Source organism: Sinocyclocheilus rhinocerous, unplaced genomic scaffold (genome assembly GCF_001515625.1).
Source record: "Sinocyclocheilus rhinocerous isolate Xijiao unplaced genomic scaffold, SAMN03320098_v1.1 scaffold908, whole genome shotgun sequence".
Lineage (NCBI taxonomy): Eukaryota > Metazoa > Chordata > Actinopteri > Cypriniformes > Cyprinidae > Sinocyclocheilus > Sinocyclocheilus rhinocerous.
Genome location: NW_015663508.1, coordinates 329,496 through 349,750, shown reverse-complemented (window position 1 = coordinate 349,750; position 20,255 = coordinate 329,496). Strand labels below are relative to the sequence as shown.

At 39.8% G+C, this 20,255-nt stretch overlaps 1 long non-coding RNA gene and 1 pseudogene across 1 annotated transcript; one reads left to right on the top strand and one right to left on the bottom strand.

Annotated features, from left to right (window-relative positions):
- The first annotated feature begins 1,537 nt into the window (after nucleotides 1-1,537).
- On the top strand, nucleotides 1,538-17,021 carry LOC107728950 (serine/threonine-protein kinase TAO1-like; annotated as a pseudogene).
- LOC107728951 (uncharacterized) lies at nucleotides 16,997-19,016 on the bottom strand. Its single transcript, XR_001638530.1, has 2 exons — nucleotides 18,873-19,016; nucleotides 16,997-17,267 (listed from the first exon to the last, which is right to left on the bottom strand). It is a non-coding gene; the product is annotated as an uncharacterized LOC107728951 (long non-coding RNA).
- Between the last annotated feature and the right edge of the window lie 1,239 nt (nucleotides 19,017-20,255).

The window sequence follows — 20,255 nt, the reverse complement described above, 5'->3', positions numbered from 1 at the left end:
TGAATGCTGAGACGGAGCAAGTCAAGTTGGTTATACTGCACGTGTCAAGCTTGTCTATCTCCACTCATCCACAATTGAGTATACATTGAAAGCTGTGCGGGAGAAGGAACAGAACGCAGAAAGTGAATTATACCCGGGCCTAAAGAGCGATGCGGAGCAGACGTCAGAGGATTAAAACATTAAATTTAATTATTATTAGGATATTTAAATTTTATTGTAATATATTTATAATCCAACACCCACGATCAAAGTTCTAATCTATTTAATTTAAATTATTTAGAATTTTGTTGATGTTTTTGTATGCTTCGTTTGGTTTGTGTAAAACGTCTAGCCTATAATTTGTTAGACGTTTTTTGCATAATAAAATCTTTACTGTTTAAATTGTGTTCATTGAACTGTTTTGAATGTAATTTGTATTATGATCGGAACAACTTTATTATGTTATGTTAATATTATGTTATTACCTAATCAGAAAAAAACATTTAATAATTATTTGAAGTAACTGCGCGGAAATTGAAAGCATGCATTGCACTACATAGTGTGATTAACATCCTGATGTCTGTCAGCCATCAGCGATGGACGATGGCATTGTTTATCGGCCCAACCCTTATTTGTATAGCTAAAAATAATTAGATGCGGATGACACTGGAAGCCTTACACATTCAAGTTACAAAGGGCCACTCCTGCAAAAAAAAAAAAGTACCCGAGAACACTCCAAGCTGCAGAAAGCCGGACATCACAATAATATTGTTATTGTGATTTATTTTGCCCACAATAATAGTGTAGTGAAATTATGATACAGTGACAGCCCTATTACATATGTTGACATACTGACCCTGGACCACAAAACCAGTCTTAAGTCACTGTGGTATATTTGTAGCAATAGCCAAAAATACATTGTATCGGTCAAAATTATTGATTTTTCTTTTATGCCAAAAATCATTTGGACATTAAGTAAAGATCATGTTCCATAAATATATTTTGTAAATTTCCTACTGTAAATATATCAAAAGTTAATTTTTTATTAGTAATATGCATTGCTAAGAACGTCATTTGGACAACTTTAAAGGCGATTTTCTCAATATTTTGATTTTTTTTGTACCCTCAGATTCCAGATTTTCAAATAGTCGTATCTCGGCCAAATATTGTCCTATATAGTCCTATTGTCCATAACAAACCATACATCAATGGAAAGCTTATTCATTCAGCTTTCAGATGATGCATAAATCTCAATTTCAAAAAATTGACCCTTATGACTGGTTTTGTGGTCCAGGGTCACAAATTGGACAACTTTAAAGGCGATTTTCTCAATATTTTGATTTTTTTTGTACCCTCAGATTCCAGATTTTCAAATAGTCGTATCTCGGCCAAATATTGTCCTATATAGTCCTATTGTCCATAACAAACCATACATCAATGGAAAGCTTATTCATTCAGCTTTCAGATGATGTATAAATCTCAATTTCGAAAAATTTACCTTTATGACTGGTTTTGTGGTCCAGGGTCATATATTTGTTTGTTTGTTCCCCCTCAGGTCTCTGTGTGTACACTGCCTCCCTCTGGCAGATGAGTAACCGGCGGGGCCTTACGTGTCGCAGTCGCACGGCCAGATAGTCCCCTGCGAGCACGGTGCGTCCTCCGGCTCGCAGCATGCCCTCCACCAGCCGGGCAGGGAGCCTGAAGGACCCCGAGATCGCAGACCTGTTCTTCAGAGAGGACCCCGAGAAGCTCTTCACAGACCTCCGTGAGATCGGTCATGGCAGCTTCGGCGCAGTGTATTTTGTATGTATCAAATGTTGCAGTGTGTAGAATAGGATTCATAATTTTGATGCATGCTACAGAACATAATAAGAGGTTTGGGAGACTAAATTGTGAAATCTGATGCAAATCTTGCTCAGGCACGGGATGTGCGGACCGCAGAGGTGGTGGCCATCAAGAAGATGTCCTACAGTGGGAAACAGTCTAATGAGGTCAGTTTTCCTACATTCCACAGTCATTACATACAGTCATGCAACAGTTTAGTTGTGGATTCAGCTTTTCCTTCTGAGGGTGGGCACTAGGGCTGTCAAAATGGCTGAAAAACTAAATTCGAATTTTGTACTTAAATATTATCAAAATTCGAATTATATTCTAATTTAAAATGCATAATTTCAGTTAGGGTGAAGAAGAGCTTTTGGCTTCTCACCTGAGGCCACAAGAGGGCGCATCATTAAAAGCATAAGATACATCGTCATCGCATCTCGTGCGCCGCTGATAAGGCTGCCTCCTTAACACACCTAAAATTCGAATGCAACGTTTTTGCATTCGAATGTGGATTTTTGTTTTAAATTCGACGAATATTCGAAATTCAAATTTTTTTTTGACAGCCCTAGTGGGCACAGTGATTGCATTATATTACTCTTGTCCCATGGACTTGACTTTTTCACATTCACAAACAACTGTGGCTTGGCTCTTAAATAGTGACTTGGCATAGTAAAATTAAGCAAATTAAAGTCAATTGCTGAAGTCACATTAAGTCTTGTTTAACGCCACAGATTGAAGCGAAGCACCACGGCCATTCATACTTTTGCTGGTGGCAGCGTTTCCTTTGTAGTTTCAGATTAGCAGTAATCGGATTACACGTAATCTCTACAAAGAATCCGTCAGAAGCTTTTAGGACTGACTTTCCTTTTCAGGAGCTGTACTAGTAAGTCAGTATGTCCAGTCTGCTCACGTCAGTAGTGGATGCAGTGATCTGGTGGAAAATTGGAATTCATTGTAGTCTTTTCTGGCTGATTTAATGCTTGTTTGTCTTTACTTAGAAATGGCAGGATATCATTAAGGAAGTCAAGTTCCTCCAGAGAATACAACACCCAAACAGCATAGAGTATAAAGGATGCTATCTGCGGGAACACACAGCATGGGTAAGATCTTTCTCTTTCGTTTCTAAATTCTTAATTTTCACTCTCACTCTTTGGCATAACATGTTAATGAGTATATAAACACAATAACCATTTCATCTTTTTTTCCCCTCTTCAGCTTGTCATGGAGTACTGTTTGGGCTCTGCCTCTGACCTCCTTGAAGGTAAGATACAAAACATTTAGTTTCATTTGGAAGCATTATCAGTATTACATCCAAAATATGGGTTTTGCTTATTTATTTTCATACTTTAGTTATAATCAAAGCATAGCTTTAATATTTAGGTGTATTATTTTTAAACAGTAGAACATGTCGCTAGCAACACCAAGTAATGGGTTTGATTCCCATGGAATGCATGAGCTGAAAAAATGAGTTCCTTGAATGCAGTGTGTGCCACTTTGGATGAAAGTTTCTGTCAAATGCATTAATGTAACTGTAAATGATTGTCAGTTTGAAGAACATTCACCTTTACCGCTTTTGCTTAGTTCACAAGAAGCCCCTTCAGGAAATTGAGATTGCAGCAGTTACCCATGGTGCTTTGCAGGGCCTTGCATACCTTCATTCCCATAACATGATTCACAGGTTTGTGGGTTTTTCTTTTTGATGATCAAAGTGAGTACTTGTTCATTAAGTGGTGTTAGGAATAGAGAACCAGTTCCACTGGAACCAAATGAATTTCATGACACTGGTTCTGCTAACTGTTTTTGAACGTTTGCATTCTTGTAGCAGAACACTTTGTATACTCTGACAAGGTTTCCTGCACTTATTCAGTTATGGCACAGTGTAGTGCCAAAGGAAGTTGTTTTAGCTTTAGTTGTAAGGTTGCACTGAATTAAATGCAGGGGACAACAAACATACAGGTAGGGTTGCCAACTTCAGAAAGGAAAAATAAGGAACAATTGTGATTCGTTATAGGAAAATAAGGGACAGAATAAGGGAAACTAAAATATTTGTACTATACCACAAGTGTATGTCATTTCCGTGTCTGCAGTTAAAGGTGCAATAGGTGATTGTCTTCAGAAACATTTTTTGTTATGCTGGTTGAAAGTCTCTTCACATCCGGATAGCAATCATTAAAGGGGTCATATGATGCGATTTAAATTTTTCCTTTCTCTTTGAAGTCTCTGTAAATAAATACTATTTAAATTCACGTCTCGCACACTTTAATGCCCTTTGTATGGAACACATATGCTCGCTTCGAACTGGAATCATGGCGGAATATCTGGTGATGTACACTTCCCAGGGCACTCACGGTCGAATAGAACAAACGTCGCACGTGATAAGAGATACATATGAAATGTGCAGAGCAGGAGGGCGCTGGAATTGGGAACCGCTGATATAGCCTATTGTAATGTTGTCTCTGGTGTTCTGGTCTGTGAGCGTAAATGCGTTCAGGGGGCGTGGCCTTGGATGGCGATTGCAGGGAGGGTGGGACGTTCACTTTCAGTGCTATCAGGCTAAAGTTAGCATTTTCCAAGGTCTCCTACTGCACCTTTAAGTATATGTATAAAAGGTTCTCAAAAATAATCACTTTTTGCTTAACCTATTTATGTACAATTACTCTATAAAGAATTTTAATGTCATACATTAAAAAAAAAAAATGGCACACGCGTTACACACAAACCACACACAAACCATCGGCCTGAGTAATTTGTACCATTATAGAATTGTGACTGCACAAGTGGTGTAGTAATTTAAGAAGTGGATATACTGTGAAATTACATAGTCTACATACATGGCTATATGGCATAAAATTTGAAGGTCTGAAATGTCAAGTCAATAAAGCATTTTTTAAAAACAATGGCAAAATTTTGAACTAAAAAATGTTATTGCCACCATAAACCCTATGAATGAATGAAAATGCATATTTTTTTAATTAAAGAGAACTTAGAGACTCAGAGTATGGGCTGCTTTTGGTTCTTAAATTTGTGCTTCAATAATGAGGTCCAATTTTAAGAATACACTAAGTTAAAATGTTAAAAATGTGCCTTTTTTTCTTCTCTTTTTAACAACATTAACTTACAATAGTGAAAGACGTCTTCTCTCAGGTTTATTGCATGTTTTCCTGCCTTGCTGAATGTTCCATTGAAGAAAAGTGAAGCAGCCAATGTCCCAATAGGGCGCGGACATATTGCGCTGATTTGGGAACAGAGTCTGCGCAGTAGTGAACTTGGGACCCGAGTCTGTGCAGTAGTGAGCGAATTGAGCCGCGTCCTGCCCACACTCCCGCAGAGTCGATCGCAAACACACGCCCCTGACCCTTTTTTAATTAGCCTGACTGCTCCAATTTTTGTCTGCTGCTTGCCGTACAAGAGGCTTGTGTTAAAATAAGGTAAATGCAACTCCAATCTCCTCCTGAAGATCCCGAAAAAGTTAGTTGGTGCCTCAGTTTGCTCAGAGAAGCTGTCAATCTCAGCTGTCAATCATGACGTCACATTCCCGTTTTTATAGCATCACATAACTAACTAAAACCAAAATTCCTTTTAAATTCTTTATTATTTAGTTTGTCTCACGTCCAATTAGATTACATGAAGAGGGCGGGGTTTATGACCTATACTGGGACCAACCACCTGGGGGTGATCGAAACGTTTTGGCTTCACTTGTGCGGCACACTTGCTTATGATCAATAATCACCCAATTTGCATTCACCCAAACTTGAATGCTTTTTTGATGCCTTAAATACGGGACGATTCCGTATTATACGGAACGGTTGGCAACCCTACATACAGGTCACTGTATTCCAATTCAACGACTCTTACGAGCCAATTCATTTTAATTAATTCAAAAATACTTATAATTGCAAAGTCACACAGATATTTAACTATTCTTCAGACAGCACTGCCTGTGTAATCGAGGGAAACTACCTCTAATTTTGACTGTTATGCATGTCATTCTTCACTTAGGGATATCAAAGCTGGGAACATCCTGCTGACCGAGCCTGGACGAGTCAAACTGGCAGATTTTGGTTCTGCCTCCATTGCCTCTCCAGCCAACTCTTTTGTGGGGACACCATATTGGTGAGCACACTGGTTATCTCTGAGTAATAATGATTCCATTCACACAGCCTGGTTACTAACATGGCCACCTCCTCTCAGGATGGCCCCTGAAGTGATTTTAGCCATGGACGAGGGACAGTATGATGGAAAGGTTGACATCTGGTCTCTTGGGATCACCTGCATAGAACTAGGTGACAAAGAAGTGCTGCTCATTGTAAATTGAATTGTGCATCTTTCATGTTGTGAAAGTCAGTCTTACTTTTTCTTCTCCCTTTTGCTGTAGCGGAAAGGAAACCTCCTCTGTTTAACATGAATGCGATGAGTGCCTTATACCACATAGCGCAGAATGAGAGCCCTACACTGCAATCAAGTGAATGGTGAGTCCACTAATATATACACAAAAATAGCTGTTTGCATTAGGGCTAGGTAGTAAATCAAATATTGTGGTGATTATTTTGTGTGTGTATTTTAATTGACTATTTTTCATGCGAATAGCAAGTATGCAAGCCATTAAGAAAACCGTTTTAATAAAGTTTCTGATTTAAACTTCAGTAGCAAAAATGGCATTAGAGAAGTTTAAAATAAGTTAAAATAGTTCAAAATAAAATATAAAAAGTGGCATTTTCCAGATATTAAATAGTTTTTGTAAAAATATTTCTAGGTAAATATTGCTGTGTATTTGGTGCATATAAATGCAGATAATTAAATATTAATTTAGTTAAATCTACTTTACAACCAATGTATGTTTGGCTGAAATGAAGGTTCTTCTAATTGAAGCAACGTTCTTGTAGGTCTTAGGCTAGAATCAGACAGAATGTGTTTTTTGCAGTAAGAGGAGCCTTTTTAAAATTGTTTTCTATTGGCAGTGAGTGTTTTGCGTGCTGTTTATGCGCCCCGGGCGCCTCGTGTTTTAGCAGCCTGTTGCACCTTACATTTTTGTAGGAGCACTCTGAGCAACTGAAGTTGAAAAAAAAAATCAACTGAGCAGAAAAGCGTCCGACGTCATTGTCCATTGTCCAATCGAATGAATGGAGAGGTGGGCCTTCCGTTGTGGTGACAGAAGTTTACAGTTGCTTGGAATGTCAGGAAATGTCCTGAATAATGGAGGAGAAACTTGTGTTTTTTTTAAAAGTTTCTGCTAATATGACAGTTTACTTAACAGCAAACCAAAGATTTTAGAGCGCTCGCTTGTGGCCTAATGGTTAGAGAGTCGGACTTGTAACGTGAAGTTTGCGGGTTTGAGTCTCAGGTTCGGCAGGAATTGTCGGTGGGGGGAGTGAATAACCAGCACTCTCTTCCATTCTCAATACCACGACTGAGGTGAGACCCTTGAGCAAGGCACTGAACCCCCAACTGCTCTCCGGGTGCCGCAGCAATATGGCTGCCCACTGCTCCGAGTGTGTGTTCACTACTGTGTGTGTGCGCACTTGGATGGGTTAAATGCAGAGCACAAATTCTGAATACGGGTCACCATACTTGGCCACACGTCACTTCACTTTTCACTTTCACTAAAATCCTTGATTAGACTGACAGGACCGCTGATTTGGGCATTGCGTATAAGAACAACAACAACAAAAAAAACGTAGCACACTGCTCTTTTCTAAATTAAAAAAAAAGTCAACCAAAACAAGGCAGTGCGGTGCGCCTCGCTTTACAAACCTGAAAAACGCATTGTCTGATCGGGGCCTTAAAAAGGTCTTAAAAAGTCTTAATTCACCTTTCCACAAGTTAAGGCATTAAAAAGGTCTGAAATCAGAGCAGAAAGTCTTAAACTGTTAAAGTAATTAAACTGATGAATGTAATTGAATGTTGCATGCATTTCTAAAACTGGAATGTTTTCTGAGAAATTGAAAATTGTGTTAGAAAACGAACAAAAATCTGTAAATAGGGTATGAAAATGTATTTTCCCTTTTGTTTCTTCAGTAAATGTATCTTGATTTAAGAGTCTTTAGACATTTGAAAAATAAGACAAAAATACTGGGGAAGAACATCACTTTTTTTGTATTATGAAGGTAAAGGTTATTTTTTCATATTCTAGTGATTGGAGCAGAAGTATTCAAGCCTTAAAGGTGGGGTATGTATTTTTTCAAAAACGCTTTAGAAAACTGAGTCGGGCCGAGTACCAAAACAAACTTGTAGCCAATCAGTAGTAAGGGGCGTGTCTACTCATGATGTGGAGGAGAGAGCGCTCAGTGCACAGAACGGACATTAGCCGAGCCGAGCAACGACAGAAAGATAGAGATGGTGGATAAAAACAAAAGAGGAAAATGTCTGCAGAACAAGAGAAGGCTTACGATAAGGCAAGAAGTAGGACCCGTGTAAATATCGGATCAGCTTTCCAGCGCTGGAGAGAACTCGAGGAGCGGAAGGCCTGCGATCGGACGCCGAGGTTGATGTGTTTCTTCTCGATAGGTGAGTAACACCGTGTCTACACTGGACGTGACAGTTGTCGCGCCGCAACAGCTAAACAGCTAAAGTCTGTTTACACTGGACGCAATAAAGCAACCGTTGAAAATCATTTGAAATTTGTGTCAACACGTCATAAATCGAACGCAGCAGCAGTTTTCTGTCGGGGATTTGTCGTGTCGCGCTGCGCCGCGCCGCATCCAGTGTAGACCATAGATATGTATATATATCTATGGTGTAGACAGCATCACTGATTATGAGTATTTTTGAGTATTTATGAGTATATTTTTTCTATAGTATTTTGTCGCGCAGCGCTGCTCGCGTCCGGTGTAGACACGGTGTAACATGTTTTGCTTTGTTTCACAGAACTAATTGTTGCGTGTGTTGGGTATGTGTGGGGCGGAGCTATCAAAATAGGGGCGAGACCCTTTTGGGGTAGGGGCGTGTTTGCTTTGGTGATTTGAAATATCAACATTGGCTACCAGAAATCACTTACCCCACCTTTAAGCTATTTTATTTTATTTTTGCAAAATTCATTAAAAAGTAATGGAGATTGGTAGAAAGCTGTATTTTCTTCAATCTTTAAAGTGTTGCTAATACAACTCATTGTGTGGTTCCTAGAATTTAGAGAACAACATTACATATTATGATCCTTTAATTTATTGCTTACATTTTCTTTACTTGATCTTAAAAAGGTCTTAAAAATTCTTAAATTAACCTTCATCAAACCTGCAGAAACCCTATTGAAGTCACTTTAAATGGCCGATTTAAGTCAATTTAGAACAAATACATGAAGATGTATATTATGAAAAATATTGAGGCATTTCTGCATTAATGAGCAGTCATTAGTTGATTTACATGCTGTATCATTTTCTTTCATCAGGACGGATTATTTTAGAAATTTTGTTGACTCCTGCCTCCAGAAAATCCCTCAAGACAGACCACACTCTGAGGATCTGTTGCAGGTGTTTACTTTGCACTAAATTATCAACATTTAAATTAAATAACTTTTTTGTTTCTTAATCATATTAATATTCCACCTGAATATTTACAACTGCCTTATTTTCTGCACTCTTTACTAAAACCATAGCATGCCTTCGTCCTGCGAGAGAGGCCAGAATCTGTTCTGATAGACTTAATTTTGCGGACAAAAGATGCGGTCCGAGAGCTGGACAACCTGCAGTACCGCAAGATGAAGAAGATCCTCTTTCAGGAGGCGCACAATGGGCCGACCACTGAGACCCAGGAGGGAGATGAGGTCAGATCTCGAGCCTTACCTAGTTCCAGTGTTTTAATATTGACTGGCTCATATATATAAAGTGGGCCCCGAAATCAACACATTCAAAATGTTCAAAGTCTGGAAACTCTGTTTACTTATTTATTTATTTTTTCAAAATAGAGTTGTTTATATCACTATGACCGTTGGAATCTGATAAGGGTGCGCCGATCCGATACTCCGTATCGGTATCGCTCCTATACTGGCATTTTCTGCCGGATCGGGTATCGGTCAGACGAGACCGATCCAAATCCGATATTCTGCGTATACTGTTCCTTGTTATTATTAAGCCCCACGAAAGGCACAAAAACATTATAAAGCCCCATAAAGTTTTCGTGCACTATATTTCAAGTGTTCTGAGACCGTTCCATAGTTCAATGTGAAGTACAGATGAATATTTAAGTCGTTAAATACAAGTTCACTTAAACTGTTCTCTCCGCTGCGGCTGTCTGTCATCCTCCATTCAGCATTCAAACTGTGTATCGCGTTTGGCTATGACAGTCAAGACGATAAAACTCTCTTCAAGATTATTCCATGTTCCTATTATTATCCTTGATCTGTAGATAAAGATCAATGGTTTTGCATAAAAGGACTTTATCTTGCTGGAGTTTAGTGCTGTTTCCAAATCATGTTTTTTTCTACCGGGTGTCTGTTAGATCACAACACTGGAGTAGAGAGCACTATGAATTGTTCTTCATGTGCACAGTAACTGAAATTTAAAACTGTTAAAAGAAAAGGCTCAATAAACTATCGTACAGATATAATACACTACGCATCAATATCTCTTCCCTCTGTGCTTTGAACTTTTCTATGCGGAGCGCTGTGACTCCGTGTTGCTTCAAGCGCATCATTCTGCGCACAGGATGTGCATAAAGCACTTTGTGCCGCTCCGTATAGGAGCCTTTCATGTTATAATACTTTTGCGCAATGAAACATTATTAATACCCTTTCTTGTTGTCTTATCTATCATATGTTGTTGCCTCATTACTGTGCTATACATTTAAAAGAAATGTCTTTACATTTTATAGTATATTAATTAATATATAAATATATTACTTATTTTTCATTTATGTATTTTACAATACAAAGAGCAGTGTTTAACATTTTACCAGATTTAGCCCTACATTTATTCACTTTTATTTGTTCCACACTAAATAATGTTTTTTTTTCATTAAATGTTTAGATTTTATAAAATTGTGCACTCATGATTTTTCTAGAGTAACTTTTGCTACTGAATTATCCACTAACCTAGTATATAGTAGTATTTTTGTTATAGATTATGATTATATATTTAGTCATTTGTTGTTGTTTATTTACAGTGAAGTTGTCTATATGTGGTAGATTGTGTTTAACACACAAAAGAGTGATGATCAGGTCAGCACATTGAGGTATAGAAATTCGAACAAAATTTAAAAAAAAAACAAAAAAAAACACCTGCGCTTGTATCGGAACAGTAGCGGTTTCGGCCGATACTCAGAATTTCTGGTATCGGCTCGGGATCAGTTCTGAAAAAGTGGTATCGAGCCAGCCCTAGTATCTGAACTGCTGTTTTTTTGTGTATGTGTATTTAGGAGCCAGAGCACGGTCCTGGTCACACGGGCACAGTGAGCAGTGTGGGCAGTAATCAGTCCATTCCCAGCATGTCAATCAGTGCAAGCTCTCAGAGCAGCTCAGTGAACAGCATTCCTGACGCTGCTGATGACAAGAGTGACCATGACCTGGAGAAAGACCACACTGTTATGTCTAATAGTTCGGTCATACACCTGAAGCCTGTACGTTCACACATCTCTTGATAAAAGATCTCAGATACCTTCATGCCTTCCTGCATAACCCAAATCAGAGAGTAACTGTGAACATTGAACTTCATGATACCTAATATATGTTTCCTGCTTTTGTGTCCATTAGGAAGAAGAGGAAGTTTACCCTGAGGATCCTGAAACGCGTCCTCGTCCCCCAGAAGCCCAGGCGGCACCCGCACAGCCCCCGCAACGCAAACACCATCGCAACCGCGAGCACTTTGCCACCATCCGCACAGCCTATCTGGTGAGCCAGTCACAGTGGCTCTGTAGTGAAATGCTTCACAACCCTGCAAACGCGTCAAAACTACATTACTCATTTATAATCTATGAACCTTGGCATTGGTTGCTTTCAGTGTAGACACGGTGAATGGCTTCACAATAATTTTTTGTTCACTCTCAGCCTCAGGTTCTTGTAATGTTCAAAATTCACAAGACGTCTCTTGATTATTTTTATTTCCTCTTCTTCACTTTTGTTCCATTTCCCTGTGTTCCTCCTCTCCCTTCTTTCAGGTGACACGCCAGATGCAGGAACATGAGCAGGACTCCGAGCTGAGGGAGCAGATGTCCGGTTACAAAAAGCACAGCAAAAGAAAGAGCTTAGTAGCTTCCTGGAGTCACAGAAACGAGAGTACAAGCTAAGAAAGGAACAACTGAAAGAGGTAAACACACATGCTCAAGCATGGCTTTTTACCCATATATGAATTCACCAATGGTGTTTTTCATCTTGGTATAATTCTACCTAAACTGACCTCTGAGATCTGTGAGATTATTTTTGCTTGAACAGTGTAATGAAATGAAGACAAATGAAAAATACCGGAAATGGGCATAGGCAATACAGCTATAATGTCATGTATCTCTATTGTTCAGCCATTTGACAGTTACACAGTTATACAAATGAACAATATACAATCCAGAGGATGAGAGAAAACATTGTTACTAAGTTGATTCAAAATGTTTAAAGCAAGAAGTAAAATACAGTAAAAATGTAGTTTAGTAAAAATCATCTAGTTGAAAACCGTAATATTCATAGTTTTTTGCTTAATGAATTAAAAAAGAATGTTTATTGATTTAAAGCCTCCCTGCCGTCACCAATTTAACCGTGGAGCACAAGTTACTATGGTGATGAACACTGCTGAAAGCCAAACCCCAAACCACTTTCATGGTGCCTAACACCCAGTTAGCTAAACTAAAACTTACCTGGCTAGCCAGTTAAACGAGCTTCAAGGTATAGGCCCCAGATATGAAAAGCCTCATCTCACAAGTTGACGCGATTGGTTACGTTTGTGACGGTAGGAAACAGGTGTAGTTTAAAACCACGTTTTTGAGACTATCTTTGTTACACTGTAGTTTTAAGGAGAAAATCCTCAGCAATGGTGTTGACTGATGAATTTGCACATGGTTTATCTTTAAGCAAGATAAAAACACCAGAGAAACATGTAAACAATATCAAAAACCAGATTTTTCACCACAGGGGTCTTTACAATTTTTATATATAACAAATATATAAAAATATGTAGTTACATTTTGCCTTTTATTACTAAAACAAAAAAAAGCAAGAAAAATGTATGTATTTCCCTTTACAACCCATTGATGTTTCCCACGCTGCATGTAGGAGCTAAATGAGAACCAGTCCACCCCTAAGAAAGAGAAGCAGGAGTGGCTTTTGAAGCAGAAGGAGAACTTTCAGCACTACCAGGCAGAGGAGGAAGCCAACCTGCTCCGCCGGCAGCGGCAGTACCTGGAGCTGGAATGTCGGCGCTTTAAACGGCGAATCCTCATTGCAAAACACAATGTAGAGCAAGACCTTGTACGGGAGGTAACGTCACTTTTGCTCAAAGACATAGCTAATGACTGTTTTGATAATTCAATAATCTATTATTTTTTAAATTAAATAAAAAAAATACTTTTTTTTTTTAGTTCCTATATTTTTATTTTTAAAGAAAACAAGTATAACGACAGATTTTCTTGATCCAGGAGCTAAATAAGCGCCAGACGCAGAAAGATCTGGAACATGCCATGCTGCTCCGCCATCATGAATCCATGCAGGAGCTGGAGGTGAGGCAGCTGGGCACCATTCAGAAGATGCGTACAGAGCTGATTCGCTTGCAGCATCAGACTGAACTCACCAACCAGCTAGAGTACAACAAACGCAGAGAGCGAGAGCTACGCCGCAAACATGTCATGGAGGTCCGGCAACAGCCCAAGAGCCTTAAGGTGTGTAGCCTATGCTTGTTTTTGTAACGTACATTAGCTAGTAGTGTAGAATCAGTAAGTCTATTCTCCTCTTTAGTCTAAAGAGCTCCAGATCAAGAAACAGTTCCAGGACACGTGTAAAATCCAGACACGGCAGTATAAGGCCCTGCGCAACCACCTCCTGGAGACCACACCCAAGTCTGACCACAAGGCTGTGCTGAAGAGGCTGAAGGAGGAGCAGACCCGGAAATTAGCCATCCTTGCTGAGCAGTACGACCATTCCATCAATGACATGCTCTCCACACAAGCTGTGAGTGACCTGCCATGTTAGGTGTACGCATATGTATATCTCTTCCTGTAAAGCCATCGAAGAGTTTGAACCAGTCACAAAGTTCTGAAGGAGTTGATGTAGTTACTTACTAAACAGTATTCAGTTGTGGGATAAGTAATGCAGGAGGCAAAAATCTGTTCTCCTAATTTTAATGTGCCATTCATCTTCTCTTGTCTTTAACACACTAATTCTAAATGTAACTACGCCTCCCATCTTGCTCCTTAGCTGCGACTGGATGAGGCACAGGAGGCCGAATGTCAGGTGCTAAAGATGCAGCTGCAGCAGGAGTTGGAGTTGCTGAATGCTTATCAGAGCAAGATCAAGATGCAGACAGATGCACAGCACGATCGTGAGAGGAAAGAGCTGGAGCAGAGGGTTTCACTGAGGAGGGCTCTTCTTGAGCAGAAGGTATGTTAACTGATACAAACCCAAGCAGCCACACTACTTGAAACCACAGGGGGAGGCATGTTGTTTTAAAGAGTTTCAGAGTTTTTGACATTCCAGAATAAGAATTAAAGGTATAGCTCACACAAATATGAAAGTTCTGTCATTTATGTTCCATTTAACTCGTTTTTGAACTACTTTTCAGTAGAATATGACCTTTGAAGCATCTTCAAATTATTGAAGGATGTTTAGCCTAATTTCACATCCAAAATTCAAAAAAGACACATCACATTCACTTAATGCATGCCCAAGAACAAGTGTTTTGCAATTTATGTTGACCCTCCAATTTTGAATTTGGAAAAATGTGTAGATTCCTCAAAAATGTCTACTTTTGTGTTCCAAAAAAACATACATGCAGATTCAGAATGACACAAGGGTGAACAAATTAAGTTTAAGTTTGACAAGTATTTTGTCTGAAGGCTGGAATATACTACACAACTTTCAAAACCTGAACACTACACATCATTCAGTTGGCGACTTTGTGAATGGTTAGAGTGAAAAACTGGTTATCATACGCTAATATGAGTGATGGTCACACACTACCAGACTTTCAAGTAGTTCTGAACACAATCTCATGCAGAACCATCTGCCTCGTTGCTAGAAGACAAATAAAAATAATATTGTGAAATCAGCTCAGAATATTGATCTCCTCCAACTTGATGGAATCATAGTCTGAAGATAAAAAATCAGAGTCTGTGCCCATCATATACTATGCAATTTTCTGTGAAATCTGTCAACTCTGAATGCCCAATATCTGCAGGCTAGTGTTGTGGAAAAAGTCTCTGTTTTCTTTGCAAAAAGCACTCAAGTCACAGAGTTCCAGAGTTGTCAAAGATAAAACTATTGCAGCAGTCAACAAAGCGAGATGCCTGCAGAACCCAGTCGCAGCTTCCACTTTTATACAGTTCATAACCAATGACTTCATCTTTAAACTCTTGTTATAATTATTTAACTATCCTCTTGTTTACTTTCTAAGGGTGAAGCACGTACTACCAACATACGTTCAGTGTTGGGCAAGTTACTCTGAAAATATAATTAAATTACTGATTACTCCTTTTAAAAGTAATCACGTTACTGTTCTGATTACTTTATTTCAAAAGTAATTAGTAATTAGTTACATTACTAGTTACGTTACTTTTTTCTCCATGAAATTTATGAAATCCCAGCATACACGCTCCCGATAAATATTTGTTATTAAAGCATCAACATTCACAGAGCACTGTTATTTTTAACTAAAGCAACATAGTTGCCATGCTGCGTGCATGGTTTGGCATGGCAGAATGCCAGCAAAGAGCGCTGCATTTATAATCTCTGTTATAACACAATACATATATGCATTATGAATCTTTCATAATGTCTACAATTCGTGTGTTATAATGAGAGGATTCGTAAGCACGCAAATTTCAGCACTGCATTGCTCAACGCTGCAAACACGCCTAAATAGAAACTCTGCATACAGGGGCGGTTCTGGGGGGCCAGTGCCCCCCTGCCAACAAACTTGGCCCCCCTTTGGCCCCTTTTACAATCTCTAGATTATAAAACACTGCATTCTGTCAGCAATGTAACGCGGCAGTAACATATAGAGACCTCGGCTTGTAACTATACTCTAATTACTATTTTGAAAATTATAACGCGTTAAATTACTCCGTTACTTAAAAAGTAATTAAATTACAGTAACGCGCTACTAAGTAATGCGTTACTGCCCAACACTGCATACGTTACATTGTATCAATGCCTGGTGCAATGTGTTTATCATGGACCATGAACAGAATAACACATATCAAACAGTGTGAGTCAGAAAGGCCTAAAGTTTCCTGGTTTTATTCATACAGTTCTCAGGATATTATACAGTCACATCTTATATGTCTAATAAAAATATACTATACTAGTTCTGACTTCCATCAGCTAGCGCTGACACTTCCATACCTCAAATCTGTGCAAAAGTTATGTGGTGTATTTTACAGCCTTAACTATACCAACAGCAGCTTAGAAAATATAATGTCTTAATCAGAGTGTTACCTGATTCTGTTTTGGTTTTTGGTCAGATTGAAGAGGAAATGGTTACCCTGCAAAATGAGCGCTCAGAACGAATCCGCAGTCTATTAGAGAAGCAGGCCCGGGAGATTGAAGCGTTTGACTCTGAAAGCATGCGTCTGGGCTTCAGCAACATGGTGCTCTCCAGCCTGGCCTCATCCGACGGCCACAGCCACAGCTTTCCGGGGGCCCAGAGTAGCTGGGGCTCCCAGCACGGTGCAAGCTCCCAGGGGTCACACTGGGGAGGGCACCACAGTGGCAGCCAGCACGGCCACCACCACCACCCAAGCCACAGTGACTCTATCCAACAGCCTTGGGGTCACGGCCTGCCTTCAGGCGGGCCGCCCCCCTGGGGTCACTACGGGTTTGGGGGCAGTCAGCGCTCGAGCGGGGGAAGTGGTGGGCTATGGAGCAGTCCCCAGGCTGTACGGCGGGCCACCACAGGGGGCCGCAGTGAGCAGGGGATGAGCAGGAGTGCCAGCATCGCCTCTCAGATTTCCAATGGCTCGCACTTGTCCTTCACGTAAGACCACCCGCTGCTCTCCCACAACACCCATCTTAACCCAAAGTGCCATAGGGGAAGGGACAAAGGGGCACCGTGGTCTTTTTTTCCCTTTCTTTTACACCCATTCTTTAATCCTCTAAATACATATTTTATACACGTGGTAAGCACAAAATGCATCAATTGTAGTTCAGGGTCTAAGAATGTAAAACATTCTGGCCAGTTGTATCAAACTTCAGCTAGAATCCAGAATGACCGAAGTCATTTTTGCAACGATGTGAAAAAGTTTTGAATTCAGAGAAAATGCAGTGTGCATTTTAGAGTGTGTTTAACTGATTTGAAAATGTTAGTGAGGGTAAGAATGAATATATGGATGCTGTGCATTACCTCTCATGTTTAGATATTTCTATTTTGCGGGAGTCCCGTGAATCATTTTATTCCCCCGCATCCCGCACACACGAGTGTCTACCCGCCCACACCAGCACTCGCCCATCTTGTCCCGCGCCTCACTCGGTTGCGTCGGGTCTCGCGGGAGCAGGTCTCTAATCCACTGGCACTTGACTCGACAGTGCGTGTGCTACATCCTTTTTACAATCTCTAGATTATAAAACACTGTATTCTGTCAGCAATGTAACGCGGCAGTAACATATAGAGACCTCGGCTTGTAACTATACTCTAATTACTATTTTGAAAATTATAACGCGTTAAATTACTCCGTTACTTAAAAAGTAATTAAATTACAGTAACGCGCTACTAAGTAATGCGTTACTGCCCAACACTGCATACGTTACATTGTATCAATGGCTGGTGCAGCGTGTTTATCATGGACCATGAACAGAATAACACATATCAAACAGTGTGAGTCAGAAAGGCCTAAAGTTTCCTGGTTTTATTCATACAGTTCTCAGGATATTATACAGTCACATCTTATATGTCTAATAAAAATATACTATACTAGTTCTGACTTCCATCAGCTAGCGCTGACACTTCCATACCTCAAATCTGTGCAAAAGTTATGTGGTGTATTTTACAGCCTTAACTATACCAACAGCAGCTTAGAAAATATAATGTCTTAATCAGAGTGTTACCTGATTCTGTTTTGGTTTTTGGTCAGATTGAAGAGGAAATGGTTACCCTGCAAAATGAGCGCTCAGAACGAATCCGCAGTCTATTAGAGAAGCAGGCCCGGGAGATTGAAGCGTTTGACTCTGAAAGCATGCGTCTGGGCTTCAGCAACATGGTGCTCTCCAGCCTGGCCTCATCCGACGGCCACAGCCACAGCTTTCCGGGGGCCCAGAGTAGCTGGGGCTCCCAGCACGGTGCAAGCTCCCAGGGGTCACACTGGGGAGGGCACCACAGTGGCAGCCAGCACGGCCACCACCACCACCCAAGCCACAGTGACTCTATCCAACAGCCTTGGGGTCACGGCCTGCCTTCAGGCGGGCCGCCCCCCTGGGGTCACTACGGGTTTGGGGGCAGTCAGCGCTCGAGCGGGGGAAGTGGTGGGCTATGGAGCAGTCCCCAGGCTGTACGGCGGGCCACCACAGGGGGCCGCAGTGAGCAGGGGATGAGCAGGAGTGCCAGCATCGCCTCTCAGATTTCCAATGGCTCGCACTTGTCCTTCACGTAAGACCACCCGCTGCTCTCCCACAACACCCATCTTAACCCAAAGTGCCATAGGGGAAGGGACAAAGGGGCACCGTGGTCTTTTTTTCCCTTTCTTTTACACCCATTCTTTAATCCTCTAAATACATATTTTATACACGTGGTAAGCACAAAATGCATCAATTGTAGTTCAGGGTCTAAGAATGTAAAACATTCTGGCCAGTTGTATCAAACTTCAGCTAGAATCCAGAATGACCGAAGTCATTTTTGCAACGATGTGAAAAAGTTTTGAATTCAGAGAAAATGCAGTGTGCATTTTAGAGTGTGTTTAACTGATTTGAAAATGTTAGTGAGGGTAAGAATGAATATATGGATGCTGTGCATTACCTCTCATAGGTAAGATTCTAAATCTTTATGCAGTGGGTTTTATCATGGTCTTATTTGCAGCTGGTTTCGGTTGTATAGAGCGGGAGATGAATGCATATAATTTTCTCAGAAACATTGATTCATATGAAAACAATTTCAGAAATATATATGTATAGGTGGGGAGGTCTGGGTTGGGTAAGCTTGAGACTGCTGAATGTTTTTGCTGGGCGGGTGGGTGCTGCTGCTGTCGTCCCTGCAGTGCCTTTGTTTCTTCCACGCCCACCCCAGATCTCCAGTGACTGCCGCCCACCCTCCAACTGAACTCTTATCACAGCATGTAGAAAAAGAATGATTAAAAATGCAACGAAAAATGTCAGATGGCATATAAAACATTATAGTGGAAGGGTATACAGCCAGGAGAAAGCTTTAAGTGAGATGTATAGGAAAATGTGTGTATATTGTATATTTAGAAATTTAAATAAATGAAAATCAATATAAAGACCCACGTTAAAACTAGACTAAAATTTAATTGCTTGACTGTGAAGATAAAAGAAAAAATAACTTGGTTTCTAATATTAATTATTTAAAAAGAGAAAAAAAATATATATACACAAAAGCATATTCTCAGAGGTGTCAAGTAAAGCCAAAAAAAGATTTTATTTCCCCTGCGATTACACTTATTCAGAGGATATCCCTTTCCATAGTCCTCTCTTTGCTTCTTGCTTTCCTTGCTTTCAAAGGTATGAATTACCATATTCATTAGTGCCAGTACTCATATTCTGTTATCTGTGAACCAGCTGTGAACTTTCATTATCTGAAAGATGGAAAAATGTCAGATGGCATATAAAACATTATAGTGGAAGGGTATACAGCCAGGAGAAAGCTTTAAGTGAGATGTATAGGAAAATGTGTGTATATTGTATATTTAGAAATTTAAATAAATGAAAATCAATATAAAGACCCACGTTAAAACTAGACTAAAATTTAATTGCTTGACTGTGAAGATAAAAGAAAAAATAACTTGGTTTCTAATATTAATTATTTAAAAAGAGAAAAAAAATATATATACACAAAAGCATATTCTCAGAGGTGTCAAGTAAAGCCAAAAAAAAAAATGTATTTCCCCTGCGATTACACTTATTCAGAGGATATCCCTTTCCATAGTCCTCTCTTTGCTTCTTGCTTTCCTTGCTTTCAAAGGTATGAATTACCATATTCATTAGTGCCAGTACTCATATTCTGTTATCTGTGAACCAGCTGTGAACTTTCATTATCTGAAAGATGAATGGTTTGGGTTTTATTTTGTTTCGTTCGAAGAAAGAGAAATCTCTTCATAACTGCCATCATGCCTATTTCAGAATGGCTTTACAAATATTTTTCCAGGAAAAGAAATTCCAGTTTGCA